General features: G+C 36.6%; 1 protein-coding gene across 9 annotated transcripts in view; it reads left to right on the top strand.

Moving 5' to 3' along the window:
- Positions 1–24,217, top strand: part of LOC115210341 (nesprin-1) — an 870,646-nt gene that overhangs the window by 252,206 nt on the left and 594,223 nt on the right. The gene's annotated exons all lie outside the window — the stretch shown is intronic.

The raw sequence follows: 24,217 nt of genomic DNA, 5'->3' as shown, positions 1-24,217 counted from the left end.
TGTAACATAGCAGTTCAGCAAAAGACACTGATAGAATAAGTACCAGGCTTTAAAGAAAAAAGATACTGGGGTCAATTTGTTTGACTAAAATCCTTCAATGCAGTGCCCCAGCATGATTGCAGTCTAATGACTGAAACAAGTAAAAGATAAAGAAATATCATCATCATAATCATTCATCATCATCATCATCATTTAATGTCTGTTTTCCATACTGCCATGGGTTGGATGGTTTGATTGAGGACAGGCAGGCCAGGAGGCTGCACCAGGCTCCAGTCTGATCTGGCAAGGTTTCTGCAGCTGGATGCCCTTCCTAAAGCCAACCATTCTGAGAGTGTAGTGGATGCTTTTCAAGTGCCACAGGCATAGATGCCAATCAGATAGCACTGGCATTGGCCATAACTATGATTCACTTGGTTCAACAGGTCTACACAAGCATGGCATATTGCCCGATGATTGAAGGGTACTTTTAAACAGGTCAGTTGTGCTACACTAGCATCAGTCACAGCTACGATCTCACTTGGCTTGCTTAATCTTCTCAAGCACAGTATATTTCCAAAGGTCTCGGTTAGTTGTTGTTGCCTCTGTGAGGCCCAATGTGCAAAGGTCGTGCTTCACCACCTCATCCCATGTCTTCCTGGGTCTACCTCTTCCACAGGTTCCCTCTATTGTTAGGGTGTGACACTTCTTTGCACAGCTGTCATCACCCAAGAAACAGGATAAATGGAACTCCGTAAATGAGTGTAAATACTTATTTTTATAATTTCAATTGTGATAATGGTTATAAAAGTGGTTCAAAGTATGAGTGTTGTGCATGACATTTATCAACCTGGTAAACTTTGGCAAGTGTTGTGCATGAAACTCTCAGCCATTGAGTCACTTACACAACTTTCTGCTGCTTAATAATAATAATAATAATAATAATAATAATGATGATGATGATAACTGCTCTCTCACTCAATAATAATATTTTGAGTGGGATGGGCTACTCTACCTGAAGAAAATCCTAACTGGGCCCCACCTGCAAGGTCATGGGCTGTTTATCTTTATATGGGATCACCTCTTGAAAACTGGGTGTTTCATTCTACATCCTTAAACAATCCTTATTCAGGGATCCTTTTGAGTGGGATGGGCACATATGGTTGTGATGTATATGTCTGGTGTACCCTTATCAGACAGGTAGTCATGATTGGTATACTGAGCTTCATATATTTTACCCAGTGTCACTTTGATAGCATGCACTGTTCTCTCACTCAATGATGATGATGACGACACCAATGACGTCGATTTCAAACCTTGGCACAAGGCCAGCAATTTCAAGGGAGGAGGATAAGTTGATCACATCGGCTCCAGTACTCAACTGGTATTTATTTTATCAACCTGAATGGACAAAATGTAAAGTCAGTCTTGGAAAATTTTGAACTCAGAATATAAAGTTGGATAAAACACAGCTGAAGCATGCTAATGGTTCTGCTAACTTTCCTTCTCAATAATAATAATAATGATAATATGTATCTGTGTATATATGTGTATGTGTCATTTGTGAATGTATGTATGTGTGTGTATACACACACACACACACACATATGTATATATATAAAGTATGTACGCATCTCTGTACACATAAACAAACTCATACACACATGCTCATATGCATTATTTTATATTCTTATTGATTTCAGTTCAGTGACTATTCCCCATCCCACTGCCCATACTGGAGCATCTTCAAGGGTTTTAATCAGTCATATCAGTCCTCCTCACTACCCAGTACTTCTATCAGCCTGGTATTTTTTTAATTTTCATCTCTCTTTTAGTAAACAAACTAAACATAAATGAAAATAGAATCAGTGGTAATTTCAGTTAAAATGTATGGATATTTACAAACCTCATAAAATACAAGGGCAAGTAAAGGACATTATTGATTTCACAGAGAACATTTTCTTTTCATTGTAATCATTTGGTCTTTTTCATCTTTCTGAATACATGAAAAGACAAGATACATATCACCATAGCAACGATATTGAGGCTTTGAGGTATTGTAACAGGTGGTTGTTCCTCCTAGGGCCACCATTAGAAGTGTAAAGTTTGAAAAAACAAATTGCTGTTATTGTTTAGTTTCTGGTCAGTCTGGATTTAACAGGCATGTATTCAAAGACATTCCAGTCATGACAATCCTGCCTTAAGAAGATTGCTTCTCAACCACATGGTTGTGTGCTCTGTTCCATTGCATAGCACCTTGGGCAAGTGTCTTCTATTATAGTCCCAGGTCCGCTAAAACCTTGTGAGTAGATTTGGTAGACAGAAACTGAAAGCAACTTGTCATATATATATGTGTGTATATACAGGGATTGGACAATACCTTAAAATTTCAAACAAATTTATTTTAATATGAGGTAGAACCGCCTTTGGCAGTAATTACAGTTTGAATTCTACAAGGTATGGACTCGTACAAAGTTTTAATTGTTTCCAAAGGAATTTTTGTCCATTCTTCAGCTAAAACAGTCTCCAGCTCTTGCAGTGATGATGGTGGAGGATATTCACTCCTTACTTGTTTTTCTAAAATGCACCCTAAATGTTCAATAATATTGAGATCTCGGGAACTGTGGTGGCCAGATAAGATGTTCAACTTCACTAGAATGTTCCTTGTGCCATTCAGTAACAACTTTAGCTGTGTGAATTGGTGCATTATCATCCTGAAAGATTGCGTTTCCCTCCAGAAACAGTTTCATAACCATAGGATGAATTTGATCAGATAAATTGCTTAAATAGTCTTGACTATTAATTCTGTCATGAAAGGAAATCATTGGGCCAGCAGATTTCCAACATATAGCCCCCACCCCATCATTACAGATCCTCCTCCATGTTTAACATTTGGAAGAAGGCTTCTTTTGGCTGTCTCCACACGTATACTTGGCTGGTGGTTGGAAATAAGCTAAAGAATGACTCGTCTGAGAAAATAACATTCTTCCACTGCTCTAGGGACCAATTCTGTAGGTTTTTACTCTACTCTAAATGCTTTGCGACATTTGTTTTTGAAAGTAGTGGGATTGCAGCCCTCCCATGAAATCTGGCTTTGTGTAGCTCCTGGTGAACAGGTTTTGTGGAAACTGGGTTCTTGAGGTGGTCATTAAGCTCTACAGTAATTTTGGGAGCTGTACTTTTGTAATCTTTTCTAACAATTCATGTAAGAGTCTAACGGTCCTTGTCTAAATGTTTTGGTTTTCTTCCAGAGTTTTGTTTCAATGAGGAGGTTTTTCCCTCTTTCTCAAAGGCTGTCATTACTTTCAAGACAGCACTTCTTGATACACCAAACATTTCGGCTATTTTTAATATGCTAGCACCTGCCATACGAGCACCAACATTTTGACCTCTTTGAAAGTGTGATAGATCTGTCATTTTAATGACTTTTAATTACCTTTTTCTGATGATATCTGAAAAGAAAGAGCAATTTTAGCCAAACATATTAAGCAACACTAATAATAAATGAAAAAAACATAAAAATAAACAAGCTTTTGATGATTTTATAGATATTTCAAAATTATGATGCTGTGATGCTAGGTGTTTCCATTATTTTGTCCAACCTCTGTATATATAGAGATAGTGATGCAAATAAACACACTTGGGCTTAGTATATGAAATATAGATACATACATATATACATGTAAATATATAAAATTTTAGGGGCGGGGTTAAGTTGATTGCATTGACTCCTGTGCATAACTGGTACTTATTTCATCAACCCTGAAAGTTGACCTTGGTGGAATTTGAACTCAGAATGTAAGGACGAGCAAAATGCTGCTAAGCATTTTGCCCAGATTCTGTGAGCTCACTGCCTTAATAATGATAATAATAATAATAATAATAACAAGAGCACTCACAGAGTGCAAATCTATGCCAAGGTAACACCAACGTCCTCTCAATGATTAGCCAGAGATTCTTTTTAAGTTGAGAATATTTGAAATAAACTCGACTGCTCTCACAAATGAGAATACTAAAAATGAAACTGAACGCACTCAAAAATTAAGTAAAAAGACAGGAAAAATAATCCAGAATCCAGATCGATCCCAAAATCTAATCATTTTGTGCCAGTCATGAGGCCAAACATCCCTGACAGTTTCATCCGAATCCATCCAGCAGTTCTTGAAATATCTTGTTCATGGACAATCAAACAAACAAACAAACAGACAAACACAACTGAAAACAATATCTATATTTTTGCTAAGGCGGAGGTAATAATAATAATAATAATAATAATAATAATAATAATAATAATGAAAATCATAATAGAAGTAACAGATAATAGTTATTCATTTCGCTAAAATCTATGCAGTTTCCTTGAGAAATGAGTTATAATGTGTTGTATTTTACAGGTGTTGATGCTGAGTAATGTTGATTATTCACCTGAGTAAATTTTCAGATATAGCTGCTAAGAGAAAGACATTTATGGAGTGATAAGAGCAGGTGAATGAGTTATGTTTAGAACCAGGGGCAAGAATAGATTAATTATATTTAAATTGATGTTGAAATTATTAGTCATTAAAACTGAGTGGCCTGTTGAAGGTGGATGGGGAGTGGGTGTATAAAATCATGCTAGGTGAGTTGAATACAAAGGCTGTTGTTAGGTATTCTTGGAGACTATTTCATGGTATTATGATTAAATATCTACAAACTTCAGAACTAAATTTTGACATTTTCTAAATTGATATCTGAAATAAAATTATATATATTATCTATTATTATATATAATATAATTATTCAGCTGAACTTGCATTAAATTTTACATGTACACACAAACACACACATACGCACAAACATGCATGCTTACACACATTATATATCTATATGTTTCCATCAATTTATTTGTCTCTCAATTTATCTATATACATACATATATGCATGCCTACATTAATATGCATAAATCTATATTAATATTCACACACACACACACAACAAGTAAATTAAGTCACAACAATATAAATACAAATATAACGACACTAACGTATATTATATAATTCCCGTATATATTTTCATGCTCATATGCACTAATATATATAACATTCTATTGTACACGTACTTGTATATATACTTACCACAAATATATAGTCGTGCTCTTATATTTATTCACATTAAATATTAAATACTTCTTCATATGTACTCATACACACAGACATTAATATATATATGTACATACACATACATGCATATATATATACATATACACATATATATATGTACATACACATACATACATGCATACATACATACATCAAAACATATATGTATGTATGTATATATACATATATATGTACACACACACACACACGGCTGTGTGGTAAGTAGCTTACTTACCAACCACATGGCTCTGGGTTCAGTCCTTCTGCGTGGCACCTTGGGCAAGTGTCTTCTACTATAGCCTTGTGACCAAAGCCTTGTGAGTGGATTTGGTAGACGAAAACTGAAAGAAGCCCGTCGTATATATGTATATATATATATACACATACATACATGTATGCGTGTGTATACGTTTGTATGTCTGTGTTTGTCTCCCCAACATCGCTTGACAACCGATGCTGGTGTGTTTATGTCCCCGTAACTTAGTGGTTCGACAAAAGAGACTGATAAAATAAGTACTAGGCTTACAAAGAATAAGTCCTGGGGTTGATTTGCTCGACTAAAGGCAGTGCTCCAGCATGGCCACAGTCAAATGACTGAAAGAAGTAAAAGAGTAAAAAGTATATATGTACACATACATAACAGTGTACAAAAACTCACACACAATCATATACTGTTTCTGGTTATGGAAGACCATTTACCACAACTATATTTAACCCAGAATGTCATTAGTCCTAAGAATTATGACCATCTTTATGTCTATAATACAAATTAGTTAGTCTGCCATGAAAAACAGGAGAGGTCTGATGTTTCAAGTGCAGTCCTTTATTTATTTTCCTAATGAAGGGCCCTGCTCCTGAATGTTAAACATCTCTTGCTATGACAATTTAGCTTATAAACTTTACAAACATTTTATATATATACTATTTGCCAGTGTAACTACTCACTAGCTTTCTAAGAATTCACTTTCACTTTTACGATAATAGGTGTTTTTAATTCTTTTGTTATGTTTTTAAATATGTGTGTGAAAATATATAGGTGCAGGCGTGTCTGGGTAGTAAGAAATTTCAAACCACATGCTTCCTGGTTCAAACCACATGCATGGCACCTTGGACAAGTGTATCCTACTATAGCTTGAGTGGATTTAGTAGATGGAAACTAAAAGAAGTCCATTGTGTATATGTGTATATATATATATATATATATATATATATATGTATGTATATAAAATATGGGCTTTAGTTAACAGGTGATCTAAACAATTAGGTATGCTAGGTAAGTGCTATAACAGATTACTAGGGCTCCAAGGTTATGGCCAAGATAGTAGTAATGGAGCCATTGCAGATTTCTGATGCAGTGGATATATAATTGTTAAACAGGACCACAAGCATCTTAAGTCATATACAATATTATTATTGTATATGACTTGAGATGTTTGCCTTGCCTTAATGTTTGCTCTCCTGTTCAACAATTATATGTGTGTGTGTACATATATATATATATATTATATATATATATATATATATAAATTTAAAATGAGGGTGAAAAATTGGATATTAATTTGATTAACATCAATTTAAAACCAGTAGTCTAGCATATTAAAATCTGAAGGTTCAGAAAATTGTATTACATACATATGAGAGGGGTGACCACTATGTGAACAACCCTTATGCTAGAAGTGGATCTTATAAGTATGTATATATCTCATATATATATATAGAAGTGTATCTCATATGTATGTATATATATATATATATATATATATATTATATATTTGTGTGTGTGTCTGTTGTGTCTGTCCTCCTCCATTGCTTGATGACCAGTGTTGATGTGTTTACATCTCCATAACTTAGCACTTTGGCAATAGAGATCAATAGAATATATACCAGGCTTAAGAAAAGAAAAACAAAAATAAGTACTGGAGTTGATCCATTCGATCAAAAATTCAAGTTGGTACCCCAGCATGGCCACAGTCTAATGACTGAAACAAGTGACAGATAAGAGATATTATAAACACTCCAGACAATTTTTGATTCAATATAAACATGCATATGATCTTATCCACACATACATACATTGGCACGCATGGGTGTATGTCTGTATGTGTATATATGTATGCATGCAGAAGCATTTGTTGTAATTTTTGTGAAGGGGGTGACCATCATCATCATTGTCGTCTTCATCTTCATCATCATTTTTAATGTCCGTTTTCCATGCTGGCATGGGTTGGATGGTTCTTACCAGAGTTCGCAAGCTGGAAAGCTGTACTAGGTTCTGGTCTGATTTGGCTTGATTTCTATGGCTAGATGCTTCTCTTGGTACCAACCACTTTATAGTGTGTGTTGGGTGCTTTTAATATACTGCCACTGATTTTTACACGGCACTGGCATGAGTGCCTCTGACATGGCACCAGCACAAATTCTTTTTACATAGCACAAGACTCTTGAAAGTTAATCCTCTTCACCAGGGGATGTGACCTTAACACTTTAAGACAGATCTTAAATCCAAAATGGATAGTCTCAGTCTGTGATGATGATGTGTTTTGGTGATGGGAGTTATTTTCCCTAGTATGGCATGGCTATGTAGTTAACACAAAGGGGATTCTAGGTTTCATTCCACTATATGGTAACTTGAGCTGAGTGTCTTCTACAATAGACTTGATTCCTCCAAGTCTAGTGAGTAAGACTTGACAAGTAGAAACTGTGTGGAAGCCTGATGGATGGACTTTGTCTATTGTTGGATAATAAATTTAACCCCTGACCCAGTTTAAAACCACCAGTTGGTCGCCTTTAGCAGAGTTTGCCTTGTTGCAAGCATTTGGCCACTATCTCTAATCTGAAGATAATGCAAGAATTTGGACTTTTTGGAGCCTTGCAAAAATGATTTGTGATTTCAGCAGCTTTGAAAGAGAGAGAGAGAGAGAGAGAGGAGAGGGAGAGAGAGAGAGAGAGAGAGAGATAGAGAGAGAGAGAAAAAAAAGCCATATACTAACTCTTTATCTTGAAATCATAAAATTAATGCTATTCATAAAATCATAAAATTAATGCTAACAATAAATGCTATTGTTGCAAAAGTTTTACTACTTCTTATATTAATCTAAGAGGACACATTTGTGCAAGATTTAGTAATATTTTGTTATGACATATAAAAAGAAAAAGTCAGTGATAGGCCTATTCTTATCCTCTAAATCATGAAGAATGCAGATAAACTCTATTAAAGTGAAATTTTTTTACTCATCTTTTCTTATTAATCTTAGAGAATACATATGTGCAAAATTTAGTAATAAGTAATTGAAATACATAAGGACAATGTTAACTTGAATGTTTCAGGTGTGTTGAGGGAGTAATAAAGAAAAAGGTAATTATAATTTTAAAAGCTGTTGCTGTATATCTCTATAATATAAGCAGTGTTAAGAATGATATTGTTTCACATTTGTGGATCTCCCAAATCTATACTAATTATTCTGTATGAACACCTGTGAATATATACATGTAATTATAGTTATGGAGACCTGGCTGAATGTATATGCATGGATACGTGCATATATTTACTCACCGAATTGAATTGAATTATATATCTGTTCATTCACTTATTCATTTGTATCTATACCTAACTGCCTGTCTCTCTCTCTCTATATATATATATGTGTATATGTGTGTGTATATCTGTATACTTGTAATTATGTGTGTGTGTGTATATATATATATAAATGTGTGTATACATGCAAACATACACACATACATACACATGCATATGCATACACACTTGCCTACACACACCTACAAACACATAATACATACATTATATTGATACATGGCAAAAGTTTTGGGCTTGCTTGTAAGAGATGTATGTGTGTGAGATTATACAATTTTTCTCAAATGCTATCAATTAAAGGTGTGCTATGCTCTTTGTGTTTGACATGTATGTAAGTATTGTATGATAGGAAGCACGGAATCTGTGGTCTAATTTAGACCAGTAGCTATAATGTTGTTATGTTAATGTATTTTAGCTTCTAAAATGCTTGGCAAACATCATATACACGTGCTCTCTCACACTCATAATATGTGTAGTATCATCATCATCATTGTTTAACGTCCGCTTTCCATGCTGGCATGGGTTGGACGATTTGACTGAGGACTGGTGAGCCAGATAGCTACATCAGGCTCCAATCTGATTTGGCAATGTTTCTACAGCTGGATATCCTTCCTAACGCCAACTACTTTGAGAGTGTAGTGGGTGCCTTTATGTGCCACTGGCACGAGGGCCAGTCAGGCAGTACTGGCAACAGCCATGCTCAAATGGTGTTTTTTATGTGCCACCTGCATAGGAGCCAGTCCAGTGGCACTAGCAGTGCATTTTAAATGTGTGTGTGCGTATACATGTGCCATAGAAGCAGGCATGGTTGTGTGGTTTTGAAGGTCACTTTGCGATCATGTGGTTTTGGGGTGAGTCCTATTGTGCAACATCTTGGCCCAGCCAATGCCTTTTGAATGAATTTGCTTGATGAAAACTACTTGGAAGCTTATTGTGTGTGTGTATATGTTTGTGTGCTTTTGTTTTCCCCCTTCCCACATCGCTTGTCAACCGATGCTGGTGTACTTATGTCCCCGTAACTTAGCGGTTTGGCAAAAGTGGTTGATAGAATAAGTACTAGACTTACAAAGAATAAGTCCTGGCATCAATTTGCTCAACTAAAAGCAGTGCTCCAGCATAGCCACAGTCAGATGAATGAAACAAGTAAAAGAATGAAAGAATATATATATATATAATAATAATAATATATATATATATATATATATATATATATATATTTCATCATCATCAGCATCATTGTTATTTAACATCTGCTTTCCATGCTGGCATGGATTGGACAGTTTGACTGAGAACTGGCAAGCCAGGAAGGTGGGGCAGCACTAGCTTCCAGTCTGATTTGGCAAGTTTTCTACTGACGGATGCTCTTCCTAATGCCAAACACTCCAAGAGTGTAGTGGGTGCTTTTATATGCTACTGGCACGGAAGCCAGTCAGGTAGCACTAGCAATGGCCATGCTCAAATGGTGCTTTTTATGTGCCAGCCGGTATGAGTACCAGTCAGGTAGCACTGGCATTGGCCATGCTCATTAAATATATATTCATTTCTCATGGATAGTGGACGGTAAATGATGATGATGAATCATTTCCCATATACTTACAATCATTTCTTTATTTGTAAACATTTCCCTTCACATTCTTAAAAAATATATCCCACTACCTCACTCTGTCCCACTATATTCACTCCCGCTATACCTTGTGCTTATGCCCCACCCCCAATACATCAACACCATCTATCTCTCTTCCTCTCTTTTTGTCTCTCTGTCACTCTATCTTTCTCTGTAACTCTGCCTCACTTTCCTCTCTTTTCTTTTCCAGCTGGGGTACCCCAGGTATCACCTCTACAGTAGGACACCTTTCTCTGCCTCTCTGTTATACTTTAACCCCTCATTTGGTACAAAACCACTTGCCTCAGTACGACTCTCTCTTCCAGCTGAGGGATTTTTTTGCCTTGCAAGTTACTTGGTGACCCTGCTGGTGTTGGTGCCACATAAAAAGCATTCAGCTAACACTGTAAAGTGGTTGGTGTTAAGAAGGGCTGTAGAAACCATGTCAAAGCAGACAATGGTACCAGTGCAGTAATCTGGCTTGCCAGCTCCTGTCAAACCATCCAATGCATGCTAGCATGGAATGCAAACATTAAATATGGTAATAATTTTAATGTATGTTTTCCTTGTCGATTTGAGTTGGACACACACATACACACCATATATGTGTGTGTGTTGTGTCATAATCATCAAGGATTTGCATCTATTTTTTCCCCAAAACTATCATGGCAGTTTGACAACATCTTACCACATGTCACTTGTCATAGTCCTTTTGCCATATGGTGCACATCACTGCAAGCAAAACTGCCAATCTTTGTTGCAATTTTTTTTATTACACATTTACATACATCATGTCTCACACATACACACATTACCTCTCTCTCCCTCCCTCCATATCTTTCCCTTCCCCCCCTCTCTCTCTCTCTCTTTCATATACACTTTCTCACATAGGCATGTTATCTCTCTCTCTCTGTCTCATATTTTCTCTCTCTTCCACATATGCCCGTTATCTCGCTTTCTCTTCCTCATATGCATATTATCTCACTCTCTCTCTTTCCCTCCTCCTCTCTCTGTCTCAAATACACCTCTGTCTCTCTTTCACACATTACATTCTCTCTATCTCCTGCTCTCTCTCTCTCCTTTGCACATTTCGTTCTCTCCCTCTTTCTCTTGCATGCATACACATTTCGTTCTCTCTCTCTCTCATACATACTCATACACATACACATTCCTCTCTCTCACTCTCTCTCTCTCGCATACACATTCCTCTTTTGCTTTCACACACACAATCCTACTGCTCACACTCTCCCATCTTCTCACTCATTCTCTCAAATAAACATTATCTCTCTTACGCCTTATACACACATTCTCCCTCTCTCATATTCTCTATTTCCCCATCTATCTCCCTCTCTCTCTCTCTCTCTCTCTTCGTCTCCCTATCACAGATATAGATATTCACTCATTATTTCTCTCCTTCTCACCTCACATCCTCCTATTTCTCTCTTTCCATTCAAATGACCACAGAAATATGGCACCTAAAGCTACTTCTCCTCATTAAAACACATTCAACAATTTAGTCAGGAATGTCAGTTTTACTTTTGTTTATCTGTCTTAAGCTTCTTCAAGGAGACTTATCATTACACACATGTGTGTTTCCAATGAAAACATTATTTCATAGTTGATTTCTTCTGTTTCCTCTCTTCACATATTTTCCATAAAGGTGTTTTATCTGCACCGCTGCTTATATTGATCGCTGCCCACAGCTTTTTACCTATATTGTGTATCTAGTCTATGTTTATATTGATTTGTAATAGCAACAAGCCATTTCACACCTCTGCTCAGGCTGAAAAAGTAAAGAGAACACGTACACATGTGCACTTACACACACACACACAAACACACAGAATTGTCATTCTCCCTTATTCTCCTTCACACACATATAAGCATTCAACTGTCACTCTCTCTCCCTCTGCACATATAACTGTCATTTCCTCTCATTCTCCTTAACACACACACACACACACACACACAACTGTCTCTCACTTTCTCTCTTTCCTGCACATACACAACTGTCACTCACCCTCATTCTCCCTCACACACACATACACACATATGCAATCAGAGGGGTGAAAAAATACCTGTTTGTTTCTTAAAAAAAAAATCTTCTCAGAGTATGAAATATGTGAAATATCTTGGGGTGCAAAATAAAAATTAGGTTTATAGTAAATTTGGCCAGTTAAGATATGGGATAAGGTTATGTATGACATGAAAAGGCTTTGAGCAATTGCATTTTAATTTTCTTAAGTCACGTTTTAATGAATGGCTTTTATTTTCTTTCTAGCTTAAGGATGTCAACAAAAACAAAGCTGTATTGTTTAGTATTGTTTAATCTATATCTCCTTCTTTGTCAAAAAATTATTCCGGTGTTTCATTGATTTACTTCTTTAAAGCGGTACCATAACTCTAAGAAGTAGCTTTTATCTCTTGTTTTGATTCGTTCACTTTCTTGTATCTTGAGAGTTTTTCTCTGATGGTTAGTCCATGTTACTCCATAAGGAGCATAGGACCGGTTTCTCAGTTTTTCTGATGTATATATATTCCCCACCTGGATAGAATGTTAGACTTTTGCATGATTCCTCATTTTTACCAGTTTACTGGAGCAACATAAAATAAAGTGTTTTGCTCAAGAACACAATGCATCACATGATCCAGGATTTGAAATCGCAATTTTATGATTATAACCATGAGTCCAACACCCTAACCACTATGCCATGCACCTCCACTTTTCTCTGATACTCCATTACTACCTTCTCTCTCCTTCCCAACTACTCCCACTCAATGTGGGATAGCCATGTATCTCCTCTACAGCAAGACACCTATGCTTGTCCCTCTGTCATACTTTAGCCTTTCAACTCCTGGTATAAAGCTACCCCATTCCAGTCAATACTTGGAGTTTTTCCCTGTTCTTTTTTCTACCTTGCAAGATACTTGGCAACCCACATGATTGCTGGCAGCATGAAAAAAGCACCCAGTATACACTGTAATATGGTTGGTGTTAAGAAAGATATCCATCTGTAGAAACCATGCCAAAGCTGACACTGAAGTTCTATGCTGTCTTGTGACTTGCCGGATCCTGCCAAACCTCCCAACTCATGCCATCATGGAAAATGGACATCACATAATGATCATGATGATGATGATATGCTCCAGGCTGCAATAGTGTAAGAAGTATGATATAGTATGGTGAGGCAGGCACCTGTTGTCTTATATGGCAAGTCAAACTTGCATTTTGCCACAATATGAATGATTGTGAGTTGAAAGAATTAAGATTGAATACTAGTCATTTGATCTTGAAGGTGAGAGCCTCACATCAGTTTGAGCAAGCTGGCATGCTGTCATGGTGAAGGCCCTGAAACAGAGCTCATTTTCACCTAATGATCCTTGAATCCCACTGGTATTTGATATGTGAACTTTAGATTGACAGTACTTTGCAAGTCTCTTTATAGATGTGTTGTCTCTTCTCTCTCTGCCTTTTTTTCTATATCACCTGCTGCTCCTTAGAACTGACTATATGTGTTCTATCTCCTCTCAGGCAGTCACAGCTGACTTAACTTTTCTTTCCTCCTCCAACTATTACCCATATTGTGTCCTTTCACTGACCAACTCTTGCACTGTTAACTACACCCAATCCTTTGTTCCAACATCCCTCTGGAATTATTTCCTTGCACATATTTTATTCCTGCAACCATTAACTTCCATGAATTGTCCAATACACTGGGCTTCTGAAGACCCACAAAAGTAATGGGTATTGAACATGCCCTTAGATTTTTTTTCTTCTTTCAATTTTTTACTTGTATCTATTATTGGACTGTGGCCATACGAAGGCATCTCCTTGAAGAGTTTTAATGGAACAAATGAACCTTATTCTATAGGTTTCTTTTACAGAATTGCTGTGTTATGGGGATGTAAACAAACTAATACCTTCGTCAAATAATGGTGGTGGGACACACACATGCGGACGCATGCGTGCGCGCACACACACACACACACACACACTTCTTTCAGTTTCTGTTGGCCAAATTCACTCAGCCTGGAACTATAGTAGAAGACACTTGCCCAAGATGCCATGCAATGGAACGGAACCTGAAATCATGTGGTTACAAAGTGAGCTTCTTACCACTTAGCCATGTCTGTGCCTTGCTTGTTTAGATTTCATTTTTATTGGTAAGAGGGGCTGTAGATTTGCAGCATTGAGCATTTATTAATCAATACTGAGAGTGAACAAGAGATCAATCAGTTACTTTGATTGTCTTGGAGAATGACTATGGCAATTAAATCACAGTAAATTTTGAAAGAATAAAGGAACTATCTACACTAGACGTTAGTACAAAGCTAAAAGCTACAAATTTATGTAAGGGAATGTATAGTCAACAACATCAGCTACTTTATCTACCAACTCTGAATAATAATTAAAGTGAAAAGTAGGACAACAATTTTTGTAGTGATTTTATTTATTTACTTATTTTTCAAAAAATATTTCAGAACAAAATAATGTAAGTAATATATATTGAATTACAACGATATGAGTACATTTAATACTCTTTCACTTTTTATAATGAGAGTAATATGATTAGTTAAAAGGTTTTATTGTTCTCTTATACATTTTTCTCATTTCAAACTTAAAAAATGTAATGATTATTAAATTACTTTCTCCTTTACTTGTTTCAGTCATTTGACTGTGGTCATGCTGGAGCACTGCCCTTAGTCGAGCAAATCAACCCCAGAACTTATTCCTTGTAAGCCTAGTACTTATTCTATCGGTCTCTTTTGCCGAACTGCTAAGTTACAGGGATGTAAACACACCAGCATCGGTTGTCAAGCGATTTGTGGGGCACAAAAACAGACACACACACACATATACATATATACGATGAGCTTCTTTCAGTTTCCGTCTACCAAATCCACTTACAAGGCTTTGGTTGGCCTGAGGCTATAGTAGAAGACACTTGCCCAAGGTACCACGCAGTGGGACTGAACCCGGGTCCATGTGGTTGGTAGGCAAGCTACTTACCACACAGCCACTCCTATGCCTATAGCTACTTACCACACAGCCACTCCTATGCCTAGTTATTTTTTTTAATGAATTTTCTTTATTTTCTTTTCGAAAATTTCAACTGCTCTATTTTTTTTTATTGTGGTCAGATTTCAACATATACCCCATACACATACACCCTCGCAGACACACATGTACTCACACATCTATATCAATATTATCACAATCACTCATTTATCTTTATGTTCTGAGTTCAAGTTCTGCCAAGATCAACTTTGCCTTACATCCTTTTGGGGTCAATGAAATAAGTACCAGTTGAGCACTGGGGTTCAGCTTACCCACTCCCTTGAAATTGCTGACTTTATACATACATGTGTGGTGACACATAAAAAGCACCGTATACATTGTAAAGTGATTGACATTAAGAAGGGCATCAAGCTGTAGAAATCGAGCTAAAACACACAACTGGAGGCTCTCTGGCTTGCTAGCTCAAATCAAACCATCTAACCCATGCCAGCATGGAAAATAGATGTTAAATGATGACAATGAGGATGATGTGTATCGACATCATTGTTTCATTGCCAACTTTCCAATGTGTGCCTGGTGCAAATGAAATTCATTAACTCGGCTTTCTATGGCCAGAGGCCCTTCCTGTCACCACCCCATTCCTGTTTCCAAGTAATATTGCTCCTCATATTCTGAATATAGACTGCACAAAGGCTTGGCTTAATTTTATAGAAGATTGCAAATGAACAGCACTGATTCTGTGATTGTAACATTTGTTTACAAGCAGCACCTGATCTCAAAACAAGATGATGCATACACACATATATGTTTGCACGTGTGTATGTGTGTGTTTGTGTGCATAATCCAAATACAGAGATAAAGAAAGAGTTTAGCACATCTTTAATGACTAATTATATTTATCTCAGTTATGTAATATTTGCAGTTTTATACACTAGTGGCACTTCATCAGACTTGCAACAAAAAGTGTGCTTTATATTGTGCATCCATCAAGTATTGTATGTTGCTTATAATATGTATATGTATCTAAGTGTATGTATGTATGTATAAATGTGTGTGCATGTGTATATACACACACATAGGTTAAGTGCTGTGAAAAGTTGAAAATGCATTAGAATTTTCTTTTTATATATATATAGCCTCGTATGGCACGTAAAAAGCACCATCCGATCGTGGCCGTTTGCCAGCCCCGTCTGGCACCTGTGCAGGTGGCACATAAAAAGCACCCACTACACTCTCGGAGTGGTTGGCGTTAGGAAGGGCATCCAGCTGTAGAAACACTGCCAGATCAGACTGGGCCTGGTGCAGCCTTCTGGCTTCCCAGACCCCAGTTGAACCGTCCAACCCATGCTAGCATGGAAAACGGACGTTAAACGATGATGATGATGATGATATATATATATATATATATATATACTGCCCTGGTATGGTCATGTGTTATGTATGGATGAAGACAGCTGTGTGAGGAAGTGCCTCACCCTAACAGTGGAATGAACCTGTGGAAGAGGTAGACCTAGGAAGGCATGAGATAAGGTGGTGAAGCATGACCTTTGAACATGGAGCCTTACAGAGGCAATGACAAGAGATAGAGACCTTTGGAGATATGCTGTGATTGAGAAGACCTGGCAAATCAAGTGAAATCGTAACAATGGGCCAATGCCAGTGTTGCATGATCAGTCCATTTAAAAGTACCCTTGAAGCATCGGGCGATATGATATGCTTGAGAAGATCTGTCGAGTTAAGTGAAATTGAAATCATAGCCATGGCTAGTGCCGCCTGACTGGCTTGTGTGCCAGTGGCATGTAAAAAGCACCATCTGAACGTGGTCAATGCCAGTGCCCCTTGACTGGCTGCCATGCCTGTGGCATGTAAAAAGCAGCCACTACACTCTCAGAATGGTTGGCATTAGAAAGGGCATCCAGCTGTAGAAACATTGTCAGATCAGGTTGGAGCCTGATGCAGCCCACTGGCTTACTGGACGTTAGATGATGATGATGGTAGTGGTAGTGGTGGTGTGTGTGTGTGTAATTAAAACAAGTTAACTTTGTAACATAGGTGGAGAATAATTTTATGCTGTGTTTACATGTATGAAAAATAAAAATATACTGATGCACACACACACACATTTATTTAAACACATTCATATTTACATGTATGTGCATGCATGTGTAACTGTATGTGTTCTGTTGTTATCAAAGCATGAAGAATCTTTGCAAGGCATCTCTGACATCTCTCAATATGGGTGATGAGGGGGAAGAGATGAAGTGACTATTACTGACGTCTTTTACTGCTGCAGTAGAAAGCAGCATTATATTGTTACATCGAGTTATCCTTAGGTCATAGACCAGGCCAGACTACTTGTAGCCAAATGGATTCTTCAGTAAAAGCCATCCAGGGTCAGGTAGGTGTGGTGGTGGTGGGTGTGAGGGTGATGATGTTAAATGAGGTGACAGATGAATTCTACTGCTTGAGATGTTTCTCAGAAAACCCTTTATGGCTGCTGAAGTCAATAGATTCCTTTATTTTTTTTTCACTAGTCAGTAATTGTGTCTGTCTTTTAGAAACAGAATTCAAGAAGTATTAAAATTGGCATCAGACAGAGAGTAGAGGGATGAGGAGAGAGAGAGAGAGAATGAGGAAAGAAAGAGTGTGTGTGCGTAAAACAAAAGAGAAACAGGTAAACAGCGACATGAAAATGAAAAAAAAGCACCAAAATAATGGTTGCTTCTTGTTAGCTTATTGTTATCTGGTTTCAAAAGACATATTAGAGGTCATAAAAAGTGAACACGAGGCCTAAAGACCTGGAAATTACTTACAAGCTGATAATAACTCTATCTGTCTCACACACACACACGTGCATACACATTGTACATGTATTATTTTAACAGTAACACTTTCAACTCTCAGTCATTGCTTTCTGTTTTTTTCTATGACCATGATTCTCAATCGTTTCGACTTCATGGCAGACTTGTATTCAAAAACAAAACAAAACCACAACTAGTGTAGTTTGCATGCAAAAGTTTAAAATTACTTGCGTACTTTAAAAAGAAATGTTTTGATGATAAAAATTTTGAAGAAAAAATATAGAAAACTGCTAACTATAGGTTCATGTAGCAGCATCTAAAGAAATATACATATTTACAGTCATAGTTAACACATTTGTGTACACTTAGACAAGGGAATCCCTTTTATTGTGGAAATAGCCTTGGGAGAAAATTCTCCTCACACACAATATGCTGAAAACACATCATTCCATTGTAAAATGTGCATATTTCTGTGTTTTTACACTTCATCAGCTACAAACAACCAAATCAGTTTTTCACAGCCATGTAATAACTGTTATTCTTATGCATATAAATACAGTAAATAATATATCTGCTGATGTGCACCAGGCTTAGTCTAGCTGTAGTTCCTTATTTAAAGGTGTGCAAAACAGTTTGGAATGAAATATATGTGTGTGCAGTCGTATTTACATTTTTGAGTACAGAGTTTGAACTCAGAAACCTAGTCAGAAGAAATTACTACTGAACATGTTGTCTGACATGTTGACAATTCTTATAGGATGCCTCTTTGATAATAATCAACTGCTAACTGGTAATTGCTTCAAATTTTGAAAATGAACGAACTAGTGAGTTTAGTTTAATGGCCTACCAATGTATACTATGAGTTTCTTTGCCCTAGGAGTTGGGAAGACACTCGGCAAGAAATGGAAGTAAATTTTAAAGAAGAAGAAAAAAAAAGATAATAATAATAATAATAATAATGATGATAATAACAATGATAATCCTTTCTACTATAGACACAGGAGCTGACAGTTTGGAAGGGGTTTAATTGATTACATTGACCCCCTAGTGTTCAACTGGTATGAAAGGCAAAAATCGACCTCTGTGGAATTTGAACCAACAAAGTAAAGCCAGAAGAAATGCTGCTAAACATTTTGCCTGATGTGCTAATAATTCTGCCAGCTCGCTGCCTTGATAATAATAATAATAATAATAATGATAATAATAATAACAAAGAAATATTAAAGAAAAACAATAATAAACTACAAAAAATGAAGGTTATATAATACTGGAACAATATTTCCCATTGAAATGTTTTGTTACTCTACCTGCATATATCATGTTGTCTTTGATGTAAAAATAGGAAATGGTTCATTGTTTCATCAGTGAAAGAATGGTAACGATTGGATTTCTTTCAATTCAGTGGCTAGTTCATGAAAAGTTAGTGTTTTTGTGTATACATGTGTATGTGAATGCGTATGTGGTGTGTGTGTATGTATATATGTGTGTTTGCTTGTGCTGGAGTTTAGAACTATCTGTATTAGCTCATGCATTTCACACACGCCCATAGATTCCTTTGTGTGAATGTGTGTGCATGTGTGTGTGTGTGTGTGTGTGTGTGTGTGTGTGTGTGCTTGCACTTGAGTTTAGTGTTATATGAATGAGCGCATGCATTGCACATGCGATATGTACGTGTACACACATGTGTGCGTATGTGTGTGTGTCTGTGTATGTGTGTGTGTGTGTGTGTGTGTGGACTTGTGCCTGCACTGGGGTTTAGAGCTATCTGAATAAGCAACATACATTACACATGCACACACAGATTTCTGTGTGTGTGTGTACATGCACTGAGGTGTTTAGAGTTATCTAAATGAACACGCACAATACACATGTACCCAAAGATTTCTTTTCAGTTGAGCGAGTAGGCTTGTAGACAATAATGCCTTGATATCAGAATATAAAAGATAATCTTATTCGATATAACTTCATTTCTTACAATCTACTTTGTCATTGAAAGCTAACAATGTAAGTTTTATAAAAGCAGATTTATTTCACCATCCTGTTTGTCTTGTAAGGGCTTCTAAATTGGTGGTTCATGTCATTATGCCATTGTATAAATTGATGGCCTTAGTTGTTGTTGTTTCATTATTGTTTACCATTTCAAGATTTCTCATGGTTGGGAGTAACCAGATATATATTTGTATTTATATATTTTTTGTGTTAGGGTAGAGTATTTAAAAATTTCTTACTCCTTGGTGTAATTTTTGACCCCTAACACTATTACGTTACAGATATTGTGTCAGCTTTCAAAAGAAATAATAATAACTCAGGAAAAAGATGGTATTGGTATACACCGGAGAAAGGTTTCAGAAAATGACAAAACAATCAGACTCTGGGATATGTTAATTATACAAATAGGGAGATCAAGGCTAATTGGCCAGATATTGTTATCAAGGTCATTTTGGAGAAAAAATACCTCCTAATTGACATTTCAGTTCCAATACATGACTGTGTCTCTCTAAAAGAAATAGAAACTGTTGAAATACAAAGATCTGGAAACAGAGGTAACTTGAATGTGGAACCTGAAGACAGAAACAATCCCTATAATAGGTGCTTTAGGTATAGTAAAAAAAAAATATACAAACACATAACAAAAATTCAAGACTTGTGAATATGTATAACATACAGTAAATAACACTGCTAAGCACTGCAAACATCTTATATAATATAAAGCACTTTGAATATGCTAAAAATAACAACACCAAAACAAAGTATACCACATATCCAAGACACACAGAGCTGGACTCAGAAGTGCAGTGAAAGCATGCAATATAGTAAGCCTACTGAATAATAATAATATAATAATAATAATAATAATAATAATAATAATAATAATAAAAGTAACAGTAACAATAGACCAGCAAAATGTCATAAAAGAGTTAGACCCAGCAGAGAGCTACAAGTACCTAGGGATAATTGAAGGGGACGGAATAAGGCATTCAGTGATGAAGGAAAGGATCAGGAGAGAATGTTATTGCAGAGTAAGAGCAATACTCAAGACAGAGCTGAATGCAAGAAACAGGATCGAAGCGATCAATGCTTTATCCATACCAGTCGTGACTTACAGTTTCAATATCATTAACTGGTCAATTACTGAAATATGTAATCTTGACAGAAAAATACGAAAACTATTGACAATGCATAGAATGCACCACCCTAAGGCAGATATAGAACTACTTTATCTGTCAAGGAAAGAAGGAGGCCGTGGACTTTTACAACTGGCAATAACAATGAAGATTGCTACAATTGGCCTAGACACCTACCTGAAAAACTCTGGGGACTGGATGTTAAAACTTGTCTCAAAACATCATACTCAGTAACAAAACAGGCAAAGGAATATCTAAGTGAATTCTGAATACAACAAATTTCAAAATTAGACATACAAGAAACAAGCACAGAAAAAGCTAAGCACATGAAAACCTGTGCTAAAACTGCTGCCTTAGATATTCTGAATGATAAATGGCAATACCCAAAGAGAGCAAATAATGCAGATGTTGACAAAGCCCTGACCCATCAATGGCTAATGGCCTCTGGCTTAAAATCTGAAACAGAAGGGTTTATCATAGCAGCTCAAGATCAATGCCTACCTACAAGGAACTACCAGGCCAACATACTAAAGAATGGCAGTAGCCCAACATGTTGTGTATGTCAACAACAAAATGAAACCATTGATCATGTTGTCTCCAAGTGCAGTCTTCTTGCGCCTACAGAGTATCTCGACAGGCATGATAGAGCTGCACAATATATTCACTGAATAATTTGCAAAAGCCTGGACTTGCCCCATCATAAAAACTGGTGGGAACACAAACCACCTCCAGTGCTTGAAAATGACCACATTTCACTCCTCTGGAACTTCACCATTCAAACTGACAGAAAGATAGATTGCGAATAGGCCAGACATCATAGTAAAAGGCTTCAGACAAAAAAACATGCCTCCTCATTGATATGACTGTCCCTATCAATATAAACGTTTCTGTCAAGACCTACCAGAAACTAAGCAAATATAAAGATCTGGAAATAGAAATCAGCAAAATGCGGAAGCTGAAAACTAAAACAATACCTGTTGTCATAGGTGCCTTGGGAATGATAGCAAAAGGGGCTGATTGTTCCCTAACTCAGATACCAGGAAACCCAAAACTGGCAGAAATTCAAAAGATAGTGCTCATGGGAACTGCTCATATCCTACGCAAAATACTTTCTATGTAATCTCAAGTTTTAAAACAAACATAATTTTCATATGTTTTTTTTAGGCATTCACTAGTACAACACTAAGTACAAAACCAAATATATGGCACCCTTGGCATAACACCAACACGAACTTCCAACTTGTTGTCTCTTGAGGTCTCTGGGTGAAACTTGGAGCCAGCTTGTGCAAATGTAAAGCAAAAGTCAAACATAGAATAATAATAATAATAATAATAATAATAATAATAATAATGATAATGATAATAATAGGAAGAAAAAGAGGAGGAAGAAAAGACAGATGAGGTAGAGGGAAATAGATAGGGGAATAAAATGTAGCAGGGTTATATGGTGTGTGAGGGAAAAAAGTTTTAAGGGTATAAGATAAAGGTAAATATTGTGAATCCTTTCTAATGGAAGCACAAGGCCTCAGAGTTGTGGGGAGGGGACTAGTTGATTACATCGACCCCAGTGTTTCATTGGTACTTAATTTATCGATCCTGAAAGGATGAAAGGCAAAGTTGACCTCGGTGGAATTTGAACTCAGAACGTAGGGACAGATGAAATACTGCTAAGTATTTTGCCTGGCGTGCTAACGATTCTGCCAGCTCAACACATTCAATAATAATAATGATAACAATAATAATAATAATGATAACAACAACAATAATAATAATAATAATAATAATAATAATAATGATAACAATAATAATAATAATGATAACAATAATAATAATAATAGTAATAATAATAATAATAGTAATAATAATAATAATTTCAAATTTTGGCACAAGGTCAGCAATTTGGGGGGAGGGGTACTTGTTTTATCAACCCTGAGAGGGTGAAAGTCAAAGTTGACCTTGGCAGAATCTGAACTCAGAATGTAAAGACAGCTAAAATGCTGCTAAGCATTTTCGCTGGTGTGCCAATGCTTATCCCCGCTCACTGCCTTAATAATAATAATAGTAACCCTTCCTATTATAGGCACAGGGCCTGAAATTTTGGGGAACAGTACTGGTGGATTACATCAACCCAGTGTATTTAATTTATCAACCCCAAAAGGATAAAAGGCAAAGTCAACCTCAACGGAATTTACACAGAATGTAGTGGCAGACGAAATACCACTAAGCATTTCACCAGGTGTGCTAATGGTTCTGCTAGTTCACTGCTTTAGTAATCATAATAATAATAATAACAACAATAATAATTATAATAATAAATGCCCTGATGCAGTACCAGGCAGTGGCTTTTGTGGCTTCTGATCTTAACTGATTGGAAGTGTTATCATGTACATTGTTTTGTCATGCTATAAAAGATGGGCTACAACAAATATTCTGCTCAATACCACAGATTTGCTTGTCAGTTGTTTGACCGTAACCAGTTGACCATGTCCCTTAGTGGCTGACAATATGTGCATCTCTGATCACAAGCAGAAGTAGTGGGGGAGCATCATAGCCATATGTTGAGGGGGATTCTTTGGGGTTTGGATAATTCACCTCTGGAAACATAGGTGTTTAGTTCAAAATCCTTAAACAACCCTTATTCAGGAACCTTTTGAGCAGGATGGGTTACTCGACCAGAAGAAAAATTCTAACTGGGTCCAACCTGCAAGGTCATGTGCTGTTTATCTTGATATGAGATCACCATGTTGCGCACATATGGTTGTGATGCATGTGCCTAGTGTACCCCTATCAGACAGGTAGTCACGATGGATATACTGGGCTTAGTATATTTTACCCTAGTGTTACTTTGATGGCATGCTCTGCTCTCTGACTCAATAATAATAATGATGATAATAATAATAATAATAATAATAATAATAATGTACAATCAGTTTGCAAGAGATGTGCACACCAAGACAGATACAAA

The sequence above is a fragment of the Octopus sinensis genome, linkage group LG4 (assembly GCF_006345805.1).
Source record: "Octopus sinensis linkage group LG4, ASM634580v1, whole genome shotgun sequence".
In the NCBI taxonomy this organism is placed as follows: Eukaryota; Metazoa; Mollusca; class Cephalopoda; order Octopoda; family Octopodidae; genus Octopus; species Octopus sinensis.
Note: the sequence above shows the minus strand (reverse complement) of the source record. Positions and strands in the feature narration are given on the sequence as shown.